This window comes from Pinus tabuliformis, chromosome 2_2 (assembly GCF_031772625.1).
Source record: "Pinus tabuliformis cultivar Carrire ecotype Pingquan chromosome 2_2, CPIR1, whole genome shotgun sequence".
In the NCBI taxonomy this organism is placed as follows: domain Eukaryota; kingdom Viridiplantae; phylum Streptophyta; class Pinopsida; order Pinales; family Pinaceae; genus Pinus; species Pinus tabuliformis.
Window position 1 is genome coordinate 438626421 of NC_142300.1, and position 20067 is coordinate 438646487.

The following is a 20067-nucleotide window of genomic DNA, read 5'->3' on the forward strand; positions in this document are numbered from 1 at the left end:
TCAAGTGACAAAGTTTTACCCCAAAAAAACGTAATTTGATGCCTCAAAATGCTCCTAGAAGGTTTCAGACCCTGTTTTGCCAAATTTGGTCCCGTTGGTAAAAACGGTTCCATGAGTTGATTCCTCCACTTTTTCCTCTCCAAATGCATTGAGATGGATGAAAAACAATATAATGATCCAATTTGGATCACTTTTTCTTCCTGTTGTACCAAGAAACAACTCCTGATCCCATTCTAAAGTAGTATCCTGAAGTGATATTTTTGATCCACTATATTACCTGCCCAATTTACATCAGTATAGCCAACCAACCTAACACCATCACCTTGAGCATACCTGATCCCATACTCGATAGTGCCATGCGAATACCTCAAGACATGTTTAGTTGATCCAGATTGGATCATTATATTGTTTTTCATCCATATCTGTTTTGGAGAATTTAGCATCTACAAATAAATACTGATTCCTTAGATAAGTAGTTGTATCTAGAACAACAGTTTCAAGTGTTTTAGACTTTTCCTATAAGCAATAGATAAGATGAGAAGATAGAAGGCCTACCTGTAGTTCTGCTTTCCTCTCGTCTTCCTTGTATCAATTCCGTCGCTCCTTCCCATACTTAATCCACTTGAGAAGTACCCTGTAAACACGACATAAGACAAAAATTGATCAAAGCATATGATCTGTTGGATATAATTGAAAGGAATCAAATACAATTCACACACATAAACATTATGAAACAATACAATCATATGGTAAAAAGGTTCAAACACTTTATTAGATAGAAGAAGGAAATACAACCATTGGTATCTGATTCAAAGCCATTCCTCCAGCTTGGATCCCATCCACATCACATCAAAAGCATGAAAAACTTGTAGCATTACAATACTTGCTTCAAAGCCAAATCTCATAACAGCATTATCTCCTTGCAATTCAACATAATCCATCCCCTAATCACTTAGATGAGTGGTCAACTTATAGGAAGATGAAGGAGGTTTTGCCATTAATGGTGGCATTGAATGGCCTTCCATACTTAGAATTAGTTCCATGGAGGAAGGGATGAGAGGATAGGATGCACCTTAACTCATTCCTCATCCATTTTCGAGCTCATAGGAGTTGATAAGTGAGGGAAACTTCTAGATGACTCCAAAAGATAAGAATATTCCCCAAAACCTATGTGAATTTCGCTCATTCTCGCCCAATGTAGGTGAAAGGAAGCCTAAGTGCTCTGTAGAGCACCCTGGCAGTGGACTTAACTGCTTTGCAGTGCACCTTCATAAGGGCTTACCTGTGCTGGTCCCTCTAGAGGCTATTTCTGGATGTCTTCAAGTCATGAAACTGTCTGGGAAGGAGGCATTCAAAGGGGTGACTTGTTTAGGGCATGAAGCAACTGAAATTAGGGTTTGATGAGCCCTAAAACACTGATCTGGATGTTGGGATTTGATGTGCCCAAATGGATCTGTAATAATATCAATGCTTTCAGAGTGGAAAAAGTGGAGGAATCAACTCATGGGATCATTTTTACTGGCGGGACCCAGTTTGGAAAAACAGGGTTTGAAACTTTTCAGGATCTGTATGTGAAAGTTATTCCACTCAAAATTTGACCTTCTTGTTTTCACCACCATGGTTCGAGAGGATGCCACATCAACCCCCATTATTCATGGAAAAGGGGCTAGCCACATGTTTATGATGTAGAAGGCTTTATGAGCATTTATATTGCAAATCTAGTTAAGAGTTGAGGTAGTCAAATCTAACCACTAGTAGGATATTGATTTGTGTTATAACCGGGCCACTAGGAGGAAAAGGGATTCCATTATTTAGAGTGCATTTGTTCCATAGCTAAGTAAAAATAGCTAAGAGAGATATGAGGTAGAGCATACAGAGAGGATTTGTGCATTGTAGCATCCCACAGGCCACTGGCCATACTTCTTTGTACCTGCAGCCATATTTCCATTTAGAGAAAGAGATAAAAGTGACCTCACGTTCCAGCTGGGTTTTTCTCTCAAAAGGGTTTCCCAGAGCATACTTTGTGTTATATGTGTGTGAGAACTTCTATTTTGTTGTTCTCTATTTTCTTCATAATTTTCATTCACATGTATGAACTATTAATAATAGATCTATAGATTCATAAATATAATAAAAATGTAATAGTGTAGAATTTCATATTTTAATATAATTTTATCAGATTTATTGTGATAAATTGCCCAATGGAATATCCACGATAGTTTATCGATCATCAACTATCGTCCAATGCACTCCCTTTGGTTCCACCATGAACTGACTAAGAGAGTTTACTACATAGGATATATCTTGCCTAGTGTTGACCAAATACATGAGAGGGCCTATCAATTGCCTGTACAAGGTAGGGTCTACATCCTTCTCCTTGGATACATTTATCTTCCTCCAATTAGCGATCATGGGTGTAGACATCGCTCTGGAATCTTCCATCTCAAACCTCCTTAGGATCTCTATGCAGTATTTCTCCGTCCAAGAAAAATCTCCCCGTTTGTATGCCACACCTCCATGCCTAAAAAATAGTGCATGAGCCCCAAGTCGTTCATCTTGAAATTTGTTGCAAGATCCCTCTTGCACTCTTCTACGAGCCCTAGTGAACCTGTAAGAAACAAGTCGTCCATCTATAAAACAAGAATGAGAACCTCACCCCCAACCACCAAATAGTAGAGGTTCATGTCCGCTTCACTCTTCACAAATTCCATACCCTGCAATTATCTGTCAATGTGCTCATACCATGCCCTGGGTGACTACTTGATCCCATACAAAAATCTCTTTAACTTGCACACGTGTATCTCTCTATAGTGTGCTACAATCCCCTCTAGTTGTTTAATGTACACTGCCTCCTCCAAATCACCATTCAAGAATGTCGTCTTGACATCCATCTGATGGATCTACCATCCCATCTGTGTTGCTAATGAGATCATTGTTGGGTGTGGAGCCTGATTATCTTCCTGATTCATAGGTCTTATTTATGTTGGGTGTCTACCCCAGGAGGACTGTACACCCCTCCACGCTGGTGGGATCCCGAGGGGGGTGCATGGGGGACTTGTCCCCCCGAAGGGGGACCATCCCCCCAGCTAAGGGGTACGGGGGCTAGTGGGTTCTCAAAGGTAAAAATAGATGTAAAATTGCCTTGTAAAATATTGTAATTTCGTAGTCAATATGGGTCGTTCATTAGGCGAATGATCTTAAGGTCGAATTTATGTTAATTTATGGTTTTTTCCCCTAGAAGGCAACCCTCAATTTTTATGAGGGAATTGTATTGTGGTTGTGTATTATCATTCTAAGCGAGAAAGAGAGGGGAGACTATGTGTGAGCAAAGGGGAAATTACAACAGATCTATTATAGATTGTATCTCTTCATTTTGTTGGATAATATAAAAGGAAGGACTGAATGTTTTTCTGTGGATGTAGACTAAATTGGGTGAACCACGTATATCTGTGTCTCTCTTGTTTTGTGCATTTTTGTATTTATGTTTCCACAATATTTTTTGTGTTTCATTGCTCTATTACTTATTTTTTTAACAACTAGTATCAGAGTTGAAGGTGTATTTGGATGATAAACTCGCAGGAGAGAAGTGTTCCTGGTTCGAGTGGGAGCAATGAAGGAAGATGGTAGGTTTAGGGTTGAGAAATTTAATGGCCAAAACTACCAGCTATGGAAGATGAAAATGGAGGATTATTTGTATCGAAAGGATTTGTACCGACCATTGAGCGGAAAATGAAAGAAGCTGACAAGTATGACAGACGAAGAATGGGATATTCTCGATAGAAAGACATTAGGAACAATATGGTTGTGTCTGGAAGCATCGATGGACTTCAATATTTCAAAGGAAATGACAACAAAAGGTTTAATGACAACATTGGCCAAACTATATGAAAAACCCTCAGCCTCAAATTAGGTATTTTTTATGAAGCGTTTATTTAATATGAAGATGCCAGAAGGTGGATCTGTTGCTAATCATTTAAATGAATTTAACACGGTTACCAGTGAGTTAAGTTCTATAGGGGTAGATTTTGGTGATCGAGTTAGGGCTCTGTTATTTTTGTGCTCATTGCCAAAAATTTGGAATGGCTTAGTTATGGCTATTAGTAACTCTGTCTCTGGATCTAGTACTTTAAAATCTTATGATGTTGTTGGTGCCATCCTTAGCGAGGAAATGCAACAAAAAAGCTCCGGTGAGACATCAAGTAATGCTTCGATTGCAAAGACTAGGGGAAGAAAAATGGAAAGAGGAAGGAGCCCAGGAAATCGCAATAAGTCAAGAAAAGGCATATCCAAATCAAGATCGAGGATAGTGTGCTGGAAATGCGGAAATAAAGGAAACTTGAAGAAAGACTACAAATCTCGGAAGAGAAAAGAAGGAGATGGACAACAAGAGAACAATCATGAATCTAATGTAACATGTGATGTGTTTCAAGATGCTTTGATTCTTTCATTAGAGAATATTATTGATGCCTGGGTGGTAGATTCATGGATTTCATTCCATGCCACACATTATAGGAAACATTTTCATAACTATGTTCAAGGAGATTTTGGACAGGTTTGTTTAAGTGATGATAAACCCTGTAAAATCGTTGGAATGGGTAATGTTTTTATAAAGAAACAAAATGGAAACCAATGGCTATTGAAGAAGGTAAGGGATCTTCCAAAGCTGAAGAAAAATTCAATTTCAATAGGGCAGTTAGGTGGTGAAGGTTGTGTAACTACTTTTACAAACAAAACTTAGGAAGTCACTAAAGGAGATATGGTAATAGCAAAAGAAGATATGGTTGGTACATTGTATTTATGCAATGGTATTTCTAATTTTGTTAATTCTTTAACCTCCACAAGAGCATATACAACACTCTGACATCATAGGCTAGGGCACATGAGTGAGAAGGGGATGTAGATTCTTCACTCAAAAAATTTGTTGCCAGTTTTGAAGTATGTTGATTGGATTTCTATGAAAATCATGTTTATGGAAAACTGAAGAGAGTCAAATTTATTAGAGTTGGGAAAGAAAAGAAGAGTGAAAAATTAGAGCTTGTGCATATAGATGTATGGGGACTTGCTCAGATATCATCTCTCGGTGGCTCTCGCTATTATGTTACTTTTATTGATGATGCAACTAGGAAAACTTGGATTTATTGTGTTCAAAATAAATCTGATGTATTTGATACTTTCAAGAAATGGAAAGCTTTGGTTGAGAATGAGACAAGAAAGAAGTTGAAGCGTCTCATATTAGACAATGGAGGTGAATATTTCAACAAAGAGTTTGATAACTACTGTTCAGAGCATGGAATTTGCAAAGAGAAGACAGTTCTAGGAACACCACAAGAAAATAGCGTGTCAGAAAGGATGAACAGGACAATCATGGAGTGTGCAAGGTGCATGAGATTGCATGCAAGATTGCCCTTAAAATTTTGGGTGGAGGTTGTAGATACTTTTGTTTATCTAATAAACATAAGGCCTTCAAGTTCCTTGGATGGTGGTTTTCTAGAGGAGGCATGGATAGGTAAAAAGGTAAACTACTCGTTTTTAAATACTTTCAGTTGTGAAGCCTTTGTCCACATTAATAAAGAAAATAGAAGAAAGATTGAGGAAAAATAAAAGAAATGTACCTTTATTGGATATGGTGTTAATGATTTTTGTTATCGCTTAGATGATTATGAAAATCACAAAATCATTAGGAGCAAAGATGTCATATTCAATGAAAATCTCTTGTATAAAGATCAGATGTAGGAAAAGAAACAGGAAAAGGAAAACAAAGAATACATAGTGCTTGATGAGATCACAGAGAAAAGAAGAAGAAGAAGAAGAAGAAGTAAAAGTGCCTGAAAATTATAATGATCAACATCCAGAACAACAACAACAACCACAACAACAATATGTGCCTCAAACACTTGAAAGTGGTGTTATAAGATCTACCAAGATAAGTAGACCCCATAAACGATACTCTCCTTCATTATGTTATGTATTGTTGACTGATTTTGGTGAACCGAAAAGATAAGAAGCAATGCAGGTAGAAACTAGGAAGAAGTGGGATGTTATATACCTAGGGGGGATAATATGGGGTACCAAGGGAGGTACCCAAGGTAATAATTTAATAATGAGATGGGCCATAGTAATAAATAAGGTGGTTAACCCATATCATGTAAGGGACCCCATGTAGTTAATAATAATGTAATGGGCCCATGGTATTAGTTGATGATATGAGGGAACCATGGTAATGACCCATGGTATTGTATGTATGAGGCGTATATAGAGGCTAGAGACTCCACATGGAGATAGTCAAGGATTATTGTATGAACAGACATATGGCTTGTGGAGTGTTCTCCTTCCTTAAGGAGTGAATGTATGGTGTTGCCCTACCTTAAGGGTTTGATCAATAAAGAATCATTTCATATTATTTCTGGGTTTATTTGCATTATCTTATATTTTCATATCAGATCTATAGTATTTCCGGGTTAGATCTATAACAAGTGGTATCAGAGCTATAACAAGTGGTATCAGAGCTACAACAAGTGGTATCAGAGCACTTTCTTGGGCACAAAAGTGGAGTTTTTTTTTTTTTTTTTTTTTGTAGGATTTCGGGGGCGGCGAGTTGCAGATCAGATTTGTATATTTTGGGTGCAAGATCTGCAAAATATAATTGTATATCTGGATTCTATGTGAAAAAATACCCGATTTCAAAAAAAAAAATCGGTCGAATTGGAGTCCGGATGGGGGAGATATCGCTGATTTAAAATCAGCTCTTTTTGTAGAAATTTTGGTTGCGGCGGGAGAGTTGCAGCGCAAATCTAGAATTCTAGTGCCTGGATCAGGATTTCTATCACATGGGCAGATGCAGAATGATTGTTCCATTTCTGAAAACAGGTCATAATAAGGATTCTGAGCAATATTGACGAAACTGTGACAATTTCAAATTTTCGCCAAGTAAGTGAATTTTTCTCAAACCCTCTTCATGGAGAAGCTATATTTTACAGGGAAAGATGATGGTCCTACTATTGAAGAATTCATACAGAGATACAAGTCCACACATGGGACACATTGGAAGATTCCAATGCTGATTAATATGACAGATGAGGCTCAAAAATGGAATCTATCACTTGACTACAAGCAGTTGATCAAACTTTCAGATGCAGAATTTGAAAAAGTCTTTTTGGACAAATGGTCTCGGGCTAGAAAAAAGGAGAATGAGACACATAAGGGGTTAATTGCTACGGGTGTCTCCTTACTGCAGGTTCATGGATTGATTCAGAAAGAGAAAATCATGGTTTCTATAAATCCTAGTTGCAAGCATAATTTCATCAATGTTAATTTGGCAAAAAAATTCCAAGTTCCAACAAAACACATTGAAAGTACACAGGTTGATGATGAGAATGTTCAAGTGTACAAGGATTTGAAGATTTATATGGATAAGTATGTGTTGCATGGTGATTTTTATGCTTCAGAGACAGATAATATGGATGTTGTTTTGGGATATCCTTGGATGGAATCTGTGGGTACTATCAATATTAATGTGCAAAAGAAATTCCTGAAACTCTGGTATAAAAATAAGAAAATTACATTACAGCATATTTCCATCAATAAACAGGTAGAGTCCACAGAGGTTGATGCAGAAGATGTTCCAGGGACTGACATATCAGATGATGAGTAGTTGATGGTCGACAATCAAACACAAACAGAGGCTGAAGCCGAAAAGGTAACATGTGCTGACACATCTGATGAGGGTTCAGTGGTTGAAGTCATATTGGAAAAGAAGACACCACAACAGGCACCACAACAGGGTGAATTAAAGAAAAAGACATCGTGGGTTAAAACTTCAACATATCATCACCCACATCACCCCGCAAGACAACCATCAAGATGGAAACCAAGTAGTCACAAGGACAACAACCCCCGTATGACGGATAGCGAGGAGAGAAGATCCACCTACTACACATCAACACAGAAGAGCTGCCACGGTCAACTTCCATCTCAAGCGAGCGAGGCACCAGCGAGATCGAGGGTTCACCTTTCTCTTAGATGGCTAGATGCACGTGCATGGTATCAGTGGACTACTCTTTTGAGTAGATCTTATTATTTATGTTCTTCCCATGTTTCGGGGACGAAACATGCTTAGGGGGGTGGAATGTTATATACCTAGGGGGGATAATATGGGGTACCAAGGGAGGTACCCAAGGTAATAATGTAATAATGAGATGGGCCATAGTAATAAATAAGGTGGTTAACCCATACCATGTAAGGGACCGCATGTAGTTAATAATAATGTAATGGGCCCATGGTAGTAGTTGATGATATGAGGGAACCATGGTAATGACCCATGGTATTGTATGTATGAGGCTTATATAGAGGCTAGAGACTCCACATGGAGATAGTCAATGATTATTGTATGAACATGCATATGGCTTGTGGAGTGTTCTCCTTCCTTAAGGAGTGAATGTATGGTGTTGCCCTACCTTAAGGGTTTGATCAATAAAGAATCATTTCATATAATTTCTGGGTTTATTTGCATTATCTTATATTTTCATATCAGATCTATAGTATTTCCGGGTTAGATCTATAACAAGTGGTATCAGAGCTACAACATGGGAGCAAGCCATGGAAGAAGAGATGGACTTCTTAATGCATAACCAGACTTAGGACTTGGTCAAGTTTCTTGCAGGTAAAACAACATTGCAGAATAAATAGGCTTACAGGTTGAATGAAGAAGATGGAGGAAAATAGAGGTATAAGGCTAGACTTGTGGTGAAGGGGTTTGCACAAAAGAAATGTATAGAATGTGATGAAATTTTTTCTCCTATTGTTAAAATGACTTCAATCAAAACTATTTTAAGTCTAGTGGCAACAGAATATTTGCATCTTGAGCAATTAGATGTAAAGACAACCTTTCTCCATGGGATTTGGAGGAAGAAATATATATGCAATAACCACAATGGTATGAGGTCAAAGGAAAGGAGAAATTAGTGTCCAAATTGAAGAAGAGCTTGTATGGCTTAAAACAGGCTCCAAGGCAGTGGTATTTAAAATTTGACAGATTTATGTCTGAATAAGGTTATACTAGATGTCACTTTGACCATTGTTTTTATCTTAAAAAGCATAATGATGGAAACTATATTATATTGCTATTGTACGTAGATGACATGATTGTTGCAAGATCTAACATGCAGGATATAAATGTGCTTAAAGGAAAATTGGAAACTTCATTTGCAATGAAGGATTTGGGTGCTACAAAACAAATTCTTGGTATGAGAATAACTAGAGACATGGAATATCACAAATTAACATTGTCTTAGAGTGAGTACATAGAAAAGGTGTTGGAAAGATTTAATATGCAGAATGCAAAACCAGTTAGTACACATTTGGTTAGCCATTTCAGCCTAAGTAAGGAAATGTGTCACCAGGTTCAACAAGAGATGGATTATATGTGTAAATTTCCATATGCATCAACAATTGGAAGCTTTATGTATGCAATGATCTACATAAGGCCTGATATTGCACATGCTGTGGGAATTGTAAGCATATATATGAACAATCCAGGAAAAGAGCATTAGATGGCAGCGAAGTGGATTCTTAGGTTTTATAGAGGTACCACAAATAAAACATTATACTTTGGTGGTTTGAACATTGCTCTACAAGGACTTGCTGATGCAAATATGGCAGGTGATAAAGATAACAGGAGGAGCACCACAGAGTATGTGTTTACTTTATGTGGAACAACAGCCAGTTGGCTTTCAAAATCGCAAAACATTGTTGCAATTTCAACAATGGAAGCATAATATGTTACTGCTACAAAGGCTAGTAAAGAAATTATTTGGTTACAAAGGTTTATGGATGAATTGGACAAGAAGCAGAAGATGGGAAAGTTATACAGTGAAAGCCATAGTGTCATTCATCTTGCAAAGAATTCAAAATTCATTCCAAGTCTAAACATATACAACTCAAGTACCATTTCATACGGTCTATGTTGGAATATGGACAGTTGAAGCTGGAAAAGATACACATTAGCCAGAATCCTACAGATATGTTAACAAAAGTTGTAACCAAGGAGAAACAGAGATTCTGCTCAGTTTTAATTGGTCTTCAAGGATGATGATGAAGATGAGAAACAACTAGGTCAAAAGTGGAAGCATTGTCCAACAATGAAGCATCGGTGGAATTGCCATAATCAATCTCGAAGTGGGAGATTGTTGGGTGTGGAGCCTGATTATCTTCCTGATTCAAAGGTCTTGTTTAAGTCAGGTGTACACCCCAGGACGAATGTACACACCTCCACGTTGGGGGGACTTGTCCCCCCTATGGGGGTCTAGGGGGGGACCATTTCCCTCGACTAGGGGGTCCAGGGGCTAACGGGCCCTTGGCGGGGGTTTGGGGGCAGTGCCCCCGAAGCTAAAAATAGATGTAAAATTTCCTTGTAAAATATTGTAATTTCTCAGTCAATCTGGGTTGTTCATTAGGCGAATGATCTGATGGTAGAAGTTATGTTAATTTAGGTTTTTTTCCCTACAAGGAAACCCTCAGTTTATATGAGGGAATTGTATTGTGGTTTTGTATTATTATTCCAAGCGAGAAAGAGAGAGAAGACTGTGTGAGAGCGAAGGGGAAAATATAACAGATCTATTATAGGTTGTATCTCTTCATTTTGTTAGATAATATAAAAAGAAGGATTGGTTGTTTCTCTGTGGACGTAGCCCAAATTGGGTGAACCACGTATATCTATGTCTCTCTTGTTTTATGTGTTTCTGTATTTGTATTCCCACAATATTTTGTGTGTTTCATTGCTCGGTTATTTAATTTTCTAACATATACCTAGCCACAGGAGCGAATGTCTCCTCATAGTCTATTCCCTCCTTCTGAGAAAACCCCTTGGCCACGAATCTTGCCTTATATTTCTCGATTCTACCATTTACACCATGCTTGATCTTATAGATCCAACGTTATCCAACCATCACCCTATTTTTCAGTCTCGGTAGAACCTCCCATACATCATTATGCATGATTGAGGTCTACTCCTCAACCATAACATCTCACCACACATGTTGTTGTGCAACCTCCTGATAGCTATAAGGCTCGTTATCTACTAACTAACTGACTAACACCATGTAGCCAATGTACCTCTCTAGTTGTCTCCACTCTCTCCTTCCTATCCTAGGAGTCCCCACAAACTCCTTAGCATCCTTGAGTGTTTGTTGAACCTCACAATTCCTCCTACCAATAGTGGAGTTAGGAATATCCACCTATAAATCTTCCTGATGCATCTCTCTGATTTGCAGCATCTGTTGCTCCATACTCTGTGAAGTCTCAGGAACACCTGTTCTTGAGCTAGTGCTCATACTCATAGCTGTACTTGTGCTCTGTTTCCCCTCAGGATTCTGCTTCTTAACTCTATGAGCTTATGTTGGTTGCTCACTCTAATCTTCAGCTACTAGAAAATCTTTGGACCTCCTGTATGCCTTGTCCTCTAGGAAGTTGACATCTCTCCTGACAATGATCCACCTAGTCCATGGAATGAATATCTTATATGCCTTAGAGGTCTCACTGTACCCAATAAAGTACCCTCTTTCTACAGTCTGATCCAACTTCAAATGTATGTCTCTTGGAATATGACAATATGCTAAGCTACCAAATATCTTGAAATGATTGACATCTCACCTCTTCCCTATGAATGCCTCTTCAGGGGTCATCTTACCCAATTCTCTATGAGGGACCTTGTTATGAATATAAATTGTTGTACTACATGCCTCTTCCCATGAGTAGTGTGGCAAATCCTAGTCATACAACATCGTTCTCGCTGCATCCAAAATAGAGTGGTTCTTCCTCTCAACAACCCCATTCTACTGTGGGTTGTAAGGAACCATCCACTCTCTCTTGATTCCTATGTTGGTACAAAATTCCTATAATTCCTTAATGGTGCACTCACCTCCATTATCTGATCGAAGATTCTAGATCTTCTTGCCTATCACATTCTCTACTAGTGCTTTAAACTCCTGGAAGCGACTGAAGACCTCAACCTTGGTCTTTAAGAAGTAGATACAGGTATTCCTAGAGAAATCATTGATATAAGTCGCAAAGTATTTGTATCCCCTGAGAGATTTCATAAGCATCGACCCACATATATTTGAATGCACTAATTCAAGTATCCCCTATGACATGTTGTAAATCCTTGGAAAATTCGCTTTTTCAAACTTCCCCAACACATATCCTCTACAAATGTCTTTGTGCTATGTGCTCACCGCTAGAACACCTATCACCATTTCACGAAGCAATCTGATTCCTCCATGATGTATGTGGCCCATCCTCCTATGCCATAGCTCCCCTTGATCTTTAAGATTGTTGTTGCTAACTAGTGCCTTAGGAGTGTCCATCTACAACATGTACAATTGACCACTCCTAACTCTAATAACTATAGGAGATCTCCAATCCTTATGCTTCAACAACACCTGCACCCCTCTAAATAGTACATCGTACCCCTTATCTTGAAGGATATATATAGAGATCAAGTTCATCCCCAAGCCTGACACATGTAACACATCAGGAATAGGAATCAACTTGTTATTCTCCCTTGAAATAGAATAATCCCTCTAGCAATTGGGTTGAACTTGAGCTTGTTCCCCATCTAGATTTTAAATTCGATGCCCTCCTCGTTATAGCTGGAGAAGTATTGTCTGACTCTTGTCATATGGAATAATGAACCACTGTCTATATAACAAGCACCTTGTGAATTTGAGCTAGATAGGCACACGATTAATGTGAATTCCTTATCCATCTTGTTGGAGAGCTCATCTGTGCTAGCTAAAGTTGTTGCTTGTTTCTTTCCCTTCTTTTTCCTTTATGGACAATCATTGACATAGTGATTTAACTCATGACAACCATAACACTTTACCTTTGAAAGGTCATTCTTCTTCTTCTTCTTATTTTCATTTGGATTCAGCCCTTTGTTGGATACTCTTTAGTTTTTCTTTCCCTAATAGTGCCACGTTCTCTTGATGCTCCTCGCTCTTCTGAGTCCTACTGTTGCTGCCACTGAAAAGATTGAGTCTCAACTCCTCCCGGGTGAAATCACTTAATAATCGACCCAAACCTATTAATGTATCTCATCCATTGATCACTTGGATGAATACATCCCATTGCTTAGTGAACCCATTCAGGGCCACTTGCACCATCTCATCATCATCTGGTTTATCTCCCACTGTAGCTAACTTGCCTTGAACTAATATGAGCCTAGTGAGGTAGCATGTAATGTCTTCTCCCTTTTGCATTTTGGTATTCCTCATCTTTTCTCAGAGAAGTAGCTTCTTGTTAGTGGTTGCATCTTGGAACTGTTTCAATATTGCATCCCAAAATTTCTTTGTAGTATCCAACTCTGCAATATTTGGAACTATATGGTCCTCATCTCCATTAAGGATTATCCTCCTTGCTTTGACATTTTCTTTCTTCTATGTTGCAAGTTGTGTAACATCTAATGGCACGACTATTACATTGGTCACATACTCCTTGAGACCATTCTCTTTCAACAATATTTTTTTTTGGCTTTCCAGACGCCAAAATTCAAGGCTCCATATAATTTGTCTTGATCTCTCAAACCTATTGAGGCCATTTTACAAACCCTCAGAAATTTGTGAAACCCAAATAAATCAAAGAAAACAAATTGGGTTCAAAACCCTCGATTTTTCTCTTCCTGTGCCTGTGTAGAGCCTTCTTCTGCCCTCATATTCGCTTTAATACCATGTGAAATTTTAATATTGTTGTGGTTAATTGGTTATTATTCTTCTATCACTTGATTATTTGTCCTTTGCAATTTATTTGCGGAAAATATTGAATAAAACACTATTGCAACTTCATAGAAAATAAATAAACCACAAGAACTAAGAAATAATTGCACACACACACATAATGAACATTAATACTTTTGGACAAATGTCCCTGGAAAAACCCCAGTGGGGAAAACCAGTTCTGTAGATGAATAGTTTTATTAATTCTCCAGCAAAATTTGTGATGGAGAAATTACAAATGTTTGCCATAAATTAGTAAACCTCCGGAAAATTATTCCAGTCCCTTCTGCAAGTTGATTTAAGCCCCTGGAGGCAATTCAACCCTTTTGATCCAATTTAGTCTCCATCTGGCTCCTGAATCAGTCACACATGTAGCCTTGACACTCAGTGCTCTCTCACAAACTTGCATTGCTGGGAAAATAAACTCATCCTCCATTAGATTTCAACTTCAACTGGTAAAATCGACTTCCTTTTGCAAATCAATCACTCTAGCAATCTTTCTCCTTACTCCGACAACTTGACCTCTCTGAAGCAACTCACAACACTGGGAAAACTGACTTCTCTGCCAAAAAAATCAGTTTCCTATAAACTCTGGAAATCACTGTGATGAATCTCATTTGGAAATCCTATCTCCAATCACTATTGATCTCAATCTGCTAGTGCCCTTACACTATCACTGTGCCCTTGCTATAACTGAAAATCAGTGTCTTGATATATTCTCCAAATGCCCATCAATTTCCTCTTATAATCTCTCATTAAGCAATCAACGACTGTGATCTAATCTTAGTCGATGGCTAAGATCATTTTGACCCTTTCTCTTGATTTTTTTTTAAGTTGCTAGAGAAAAACCGGTTTACCTCAATCAATTCAAATTAATTAAGCCATTTCCCTAAGTTAGACTTAGGAAGATTAATAAACTGGCTAATTAATTCAAATTAAGGTAATTTTCCTTATAAAATTTTTGGGTATTGGAGAAAATTAATCCACTATGTTCCTTAGCCCCATAGACACCATCTGATACTAGAAAACATGTCTGAGCTACATAAACTAACACCATGGGGTCCTATCTTTCCTTAGTGGCGTCCGACCTCTTTATGGTTTGTTGGTGAGGACCAAGTTTGTACTATAAAATAAAATGTTTTAGTTTCTTAAATTTATTTTAACCACTATAATTTGTCAAAAGCATGAAATCTAACTTAAACTCTTGCCACGTTAGTTATCAGGTATACATGAGGGAATTCTACATTTCAGTTTGCTTCTGTTTAACATGTGAAAACTATCTATTATTCTATATGTGAGGTCCTGAGCATAATTGCTAGTGACTTGCATTAAAACCTCAAGTCATTGGTTATCTGTTGTTGAACTTATCATATCAGTTTGCTTTTATTTTTAAAGCCCAACCCTAAATATTCCATTCCCAAATTGAAAATATTGTATTTTTCCTTGCTATGATGAAACATATAAAAGTATTTGCAATGATTTCTCTATCCCATTGCGAGGGAGAAGTCTGAATTTTTATGTAGGCACATGAATGACCTTGGTTACAAAATAATCATCAAGCATTTTGTAGAAGACAATGAAGATTGGAAATGGTACGTGCTTTGCAAACTCAAGTCTCCAATGAAACCAAAAAGTCTGACAGGGTTGATACTGAGAAACAAGCTGCATAAGTGGGACAATCTATATAGGAGGTAGTCATGGAAAAGACCAAGCATGACTTTGCTTTGTAGAGAAATGGGGTAAGTGTAAACCATTAGTTTCTCACAGGTTACCTCACAAGGGAAGTTTTTTATGTAGTTCAAAACATCACAAAAGGTATTGGGATTCAAGATGGATCCATTGTTGCAAAGGCTATACAATCTTGGTTAAATGTTGAAGAGTCGAGGAAGGAACACCACTCTTGCCATTGTTTGTTATCTAGCCCATATAGGTGGGGTAAGATATGCTTATCTTTTTCAAGACAATGTATTCACACCTATTATGGAATTTTATGCAAGCAGTCGAATGTATTCACACCTATTATGGAAGTTTAAGCAAGCAATCAAGGAAAAGAAACATAAAAATCATTTTGAACTGGAGTGTCCCTTAATGATGTTAGGAGTATTTGTGTAGGTGGTATTTTATACATATCAGATGCATACTACTTTCCTTTTGAATGTGATCTAGGTGATAGATCTATTGCAACTGAACTAAGGGCAATTTACATTTTCATGCTCCTAGCCTTTTTGGAGATGGGTGTTTAGGACCTATAGTTTATAGTGATTCAAAGTTAGTTATTTCATGGTTGGACATATCCATGGATCGTAGGACCTGGAACTTCATGTAGTGGTCACAGGGACTAAAAAAATTATACCATCTTTTTAGCATTTCTCTTGCCTATAAACAATGAGGAAGAACAATAAAGAGGTCAACTGTTTATCCAGATTGGCTTGTGGTAGACCAAATAGATTTGTCTGAAATGAATCCATGACAACATGATAGATTTTTATGCAGTCATGAAGTAATCTTGCAAAGTTCTTGTAAGTCTTTTATTGAAGTTCTCTTATATAATACCACGTTAAAGTATTAAAAGCCTTGGCATTAAGCCCCAAAACCTTGATAAAAGGATGGTGGTAACAACTTGGATAAATTCTGAGTGAAAATGACTTATATAGGAGACCGGGGACCCCACAGCCAACTCAACCAAGGAATCACCTTGCTAGAAATGAACTTGATAGTAGAGTTACAACTGTGTGACTACATGAATAATTGACCCTGTGATTTTTAGAAGGGAAGAGATCCCAGTCAACTAGCTCAGCAAAATCAATCCAAATTGCAAGAGAGTGGTTCAACTTATAAAACCACCTACTAAAAGAATGAGGAAGGTGAAACAAATATCAAGACCCAATAAATCTATATGTATTATATTAGAGACAATAAATAGTTAGTATCAATGACTTAGTAAGGTAAAGGGATTTAGGGTAGTTAAACCACCATAACCATTTCATTTCTATCATGTATCAAGAGCTGATGCGAGAGGTTGAGTATACATGTCTTCTTAATATAAACCTCCCTTAGCCCAGTCACAAATGTAATGTCCATCTTCTTAATATATACCTACCCTAGACCAATCACAAATGTAATGTTTCGTAGATCAATATAGCTTATTTGTTTATTTGTTCTCTATCATTTCTTAGTGTATGCTTGTGTTTTCTATCTACTCTTGTATTCAGAGCTTTAAATTTCAACCACACCACAGAACAAGATTTCTCACACTATAATCTAGATTATAAATCCAAAATATATTTCTTGAAGCAAATTGTCTTCGACTCAACATCACCAAAATAAAATCTACAACATACAAAAACTTGAAAAGAGAAACAAACAATGAACTACAAAAGAGAAACAAACAAAATGAACTACAATTGTCCTCACATACATCTTGAATTTTTATCATATACCAAAAAATACTATATAATTACAAACTATCATGATACAAATATGATGCCATAAATCATTTCCACTCCAAATTTCAATTCCTAAACTCAAATCCCACCATTTACAATTCGAAAAATATACAACTACCCTAAACCAATCACAAAGGTAATATATTACAAATTATTTCTTAATATGTGCTTGTCTTTCGAGCTTTAAATTTCAACCATACCCATTTTTGCTCTCAAATGTAAAATAAAAAAAGTGCATGCTATACATCATTATAGTACCAAATGTAAAATAAAAATGCATGCTATACATCATTGTAGTATATAAAGTTCCTGCTCCTGCTATACATCTACATCTTCTTCGATATTCCTTTGATCCATCTTCTTCTTAATGGATTCATACCTCCCCTACATCTTCAGTTTTTCATGCAACTGGGGTTTACTTGCATCTTGGGCCAATGAATAAGAAACTGCGGAAGCAGCAGTGAGAATCCCTGCTCTAAGCAGCAGCAAAAATGGGCAGGATTCTGACTGCCGCTTCCGTGGTTTCTTTTTCGTAAGGTTCGAAGCCGGGCTGCTTCCGCGGTTTCTTTTTCGTAGGGTTCGAAGCCAGGATTACTTCTTCAGCGAGTTTCTTTCCCTTGGACGCCGATTTCATTTTCGAGTCGGGGTAAAGTCATCATCACACCAGACCCTCTTTGCACACAGCAGGGTAGCTATATTGATACTGCAAACCCTCGTTAGGGTAGGGTACCCTGGTTTGTGCGAATGAGGGTCTGGAACATCAATATAAAACCAGAGTAGCCATGCATGATGACTCATGTCCGTCCACACGCGCGCCATCTTTCTCAAGGATTTCTTATGCGAGTCCTTCGCAGGAGTCACCATGGGGACGGGGGTAAGGTATTCTCGCTGCTGCTTCCGCGGTTTTTTTTGTAGGGTTTGAAGGTGGGAATTTTTTTTCAGTGGGTTTTGTTTCCCTTGTACATAGATTTCTTCTTCGGCTGGGTCTGCTCTTCAGCAGCCTCATTATCTTGCACGACTTCTTCTACAGCGGCTTTTTTTTCCCTTGGAGAATGGTTTCTTCTTCTTTGGCGCGGGCTGCTCTGCATCAATTTCATCATCTTTCCCGACTTCTTCAGCGGGTTTCTTTCCCTTGGACGCCGATTTCAGCGGTTTTTTTCTCTTGGAGAATGGTTTCTTCTTCTTTGGCGCAGGCTGCTCTCCATCAATTTCATCATCTTTCCCGACTTCTTCAGCGGGTTTCTTTTCCTTGGACGCTGATTTCTTCTTCTGCTCGGGCTGGCCTTCAGCAAAGTCATCATGTTTCACGACCACTTCTTCAGCGGGTTTATTTCCGTTGGACACGGACTTCTTCTTCGGCCTCTGCTGCTCTTCAACATAGTCATCGTCTTTGGTTCTTTTTGCGGCTACGGCCTTCTTGGGCTTTGAACTGTCGTTATTTAAGTAACAAAGTTCTCTTGAGATTGTTATCCGTCTGTGTAGATATGTCTTCTATGAATGTCCAGCAGCAGGGAAATACTGTGTGGCTCTCGGGCGGCCCCTCCGTCGCCAAGTCAGGGAGGCAACAACTCCTCCTCAGTCACTGCAGTTAATAACGACAATCTCTTGGATTTTCTTGAGAACTCACTCGGCATTTCGAGTCTGGTTTTGCCCGAATCCCCTGTGAAGGCAGTGTGAGGGAGTGCGATCTTCCTATCACTGATTTATATTCGGGCGAGGGATGATTTGGTGCGCAGGGTCGTCGACTCTGCTGGGAAGTTCGGGTGCCCTCAGGTGATAAGACATGGCGCTTCTTGCGATGTGGCGGAGAGGACCGACAAGGAATGCGGTGGATTGTTCGAGCCGGCTTTAGAGAAATAGAGAAAAAGGGAGGGCTGTAGAGAAATAGAGAAAAAGGGAGTGATGTCAAGGTAGAGAAAAATAGGCGAACCAGATGAAGACTTTGTCAGAAATATCTGGCCCCAGGTATGTGGCAACGTCAGGTATGTTTAGTTTGGTTTTTAATGCTGTGCTTCGTTTTTTTGTTTTTGTTTTTAATTTAAATTTTTTGTTCTTATTATTTTATTTTAAAATTTCTGCTATTAGTAAGAATCGATTGCCCATCAAAATCAAGGAAGATTCAAAGTGGTTAAGATAATCAGCACAAAGGTCGTTAGAGGATAATTGTACAGGAGACTTGAACTTTATAGTTTGTAATGGAGACTTGAACTTGAATAAAGAGGTTATTTGAACATTTTGCTAATGTTGGGGATATCTTTATTTTACTCTATATCTAAAAACTATATTTAAAATTTAATGTAAGTTAAACATTTTAATTCAGTAAAAAAAAATTAAATAAAAATAATTTTATAAAATAATAATAAAAAAAATCTCATATGATATTGGTTTAAGTATTGAGAATCTATGATATTTATGTGAAATGTAGTTTATTTAAAGGGAGAATTATGATATTTATGTGAAATGTAGTTTATTTAAAGAAAGAATTAAACCAATTTAGATCTATTTTAAATTTAGATTTACCAATCTTGAAATATAAGTCTCTTTTAGAATGAATATAAATTTGATTTTTTTAATAAATATATAAGTCTCTTTTAGAGTGAATATAAATTTGATTTTTTTAATAAATATAAATTTGATTTTTAATAAATATAAATTTGATTTTTTAATAAATCTAAATTTAAAATAAATCTAGCCTAATATAGTTTAAATAAAATTTCCATTACATAGAAAAAGTCAAATACACTTTTATATATAAAACACCAATATCTATTCTGATTTGATATAGACCTGGAGATTGAGAGCATCCCGTGACTTCTTATTTCTTCCTTGACATTGAATGACGATGAGTGCCGTGT

General features: G+C 37.6%; 1 pseudogene across 1 annotated transcript; it reads left to right on the forward strand.

Moving 5' to 3' along the window:
* The first annotated feature begins 17250 nt into the window (after positions 1–17250).
* LOC149193144 (uncharacterized) lies at positions 17251–19504 on the forward strand (annotated as a pseudogene). The gene is made up of 2 exons (XR_016254411.1): positions 17251–18091; positions 18180–19504. The product of XR_016254411.1 is annotated as an uncharacterized LOC149193144 (transcript).
* The last annotated feature ends 563 nt before the right edge of the window (positions 19505–20067 follow it).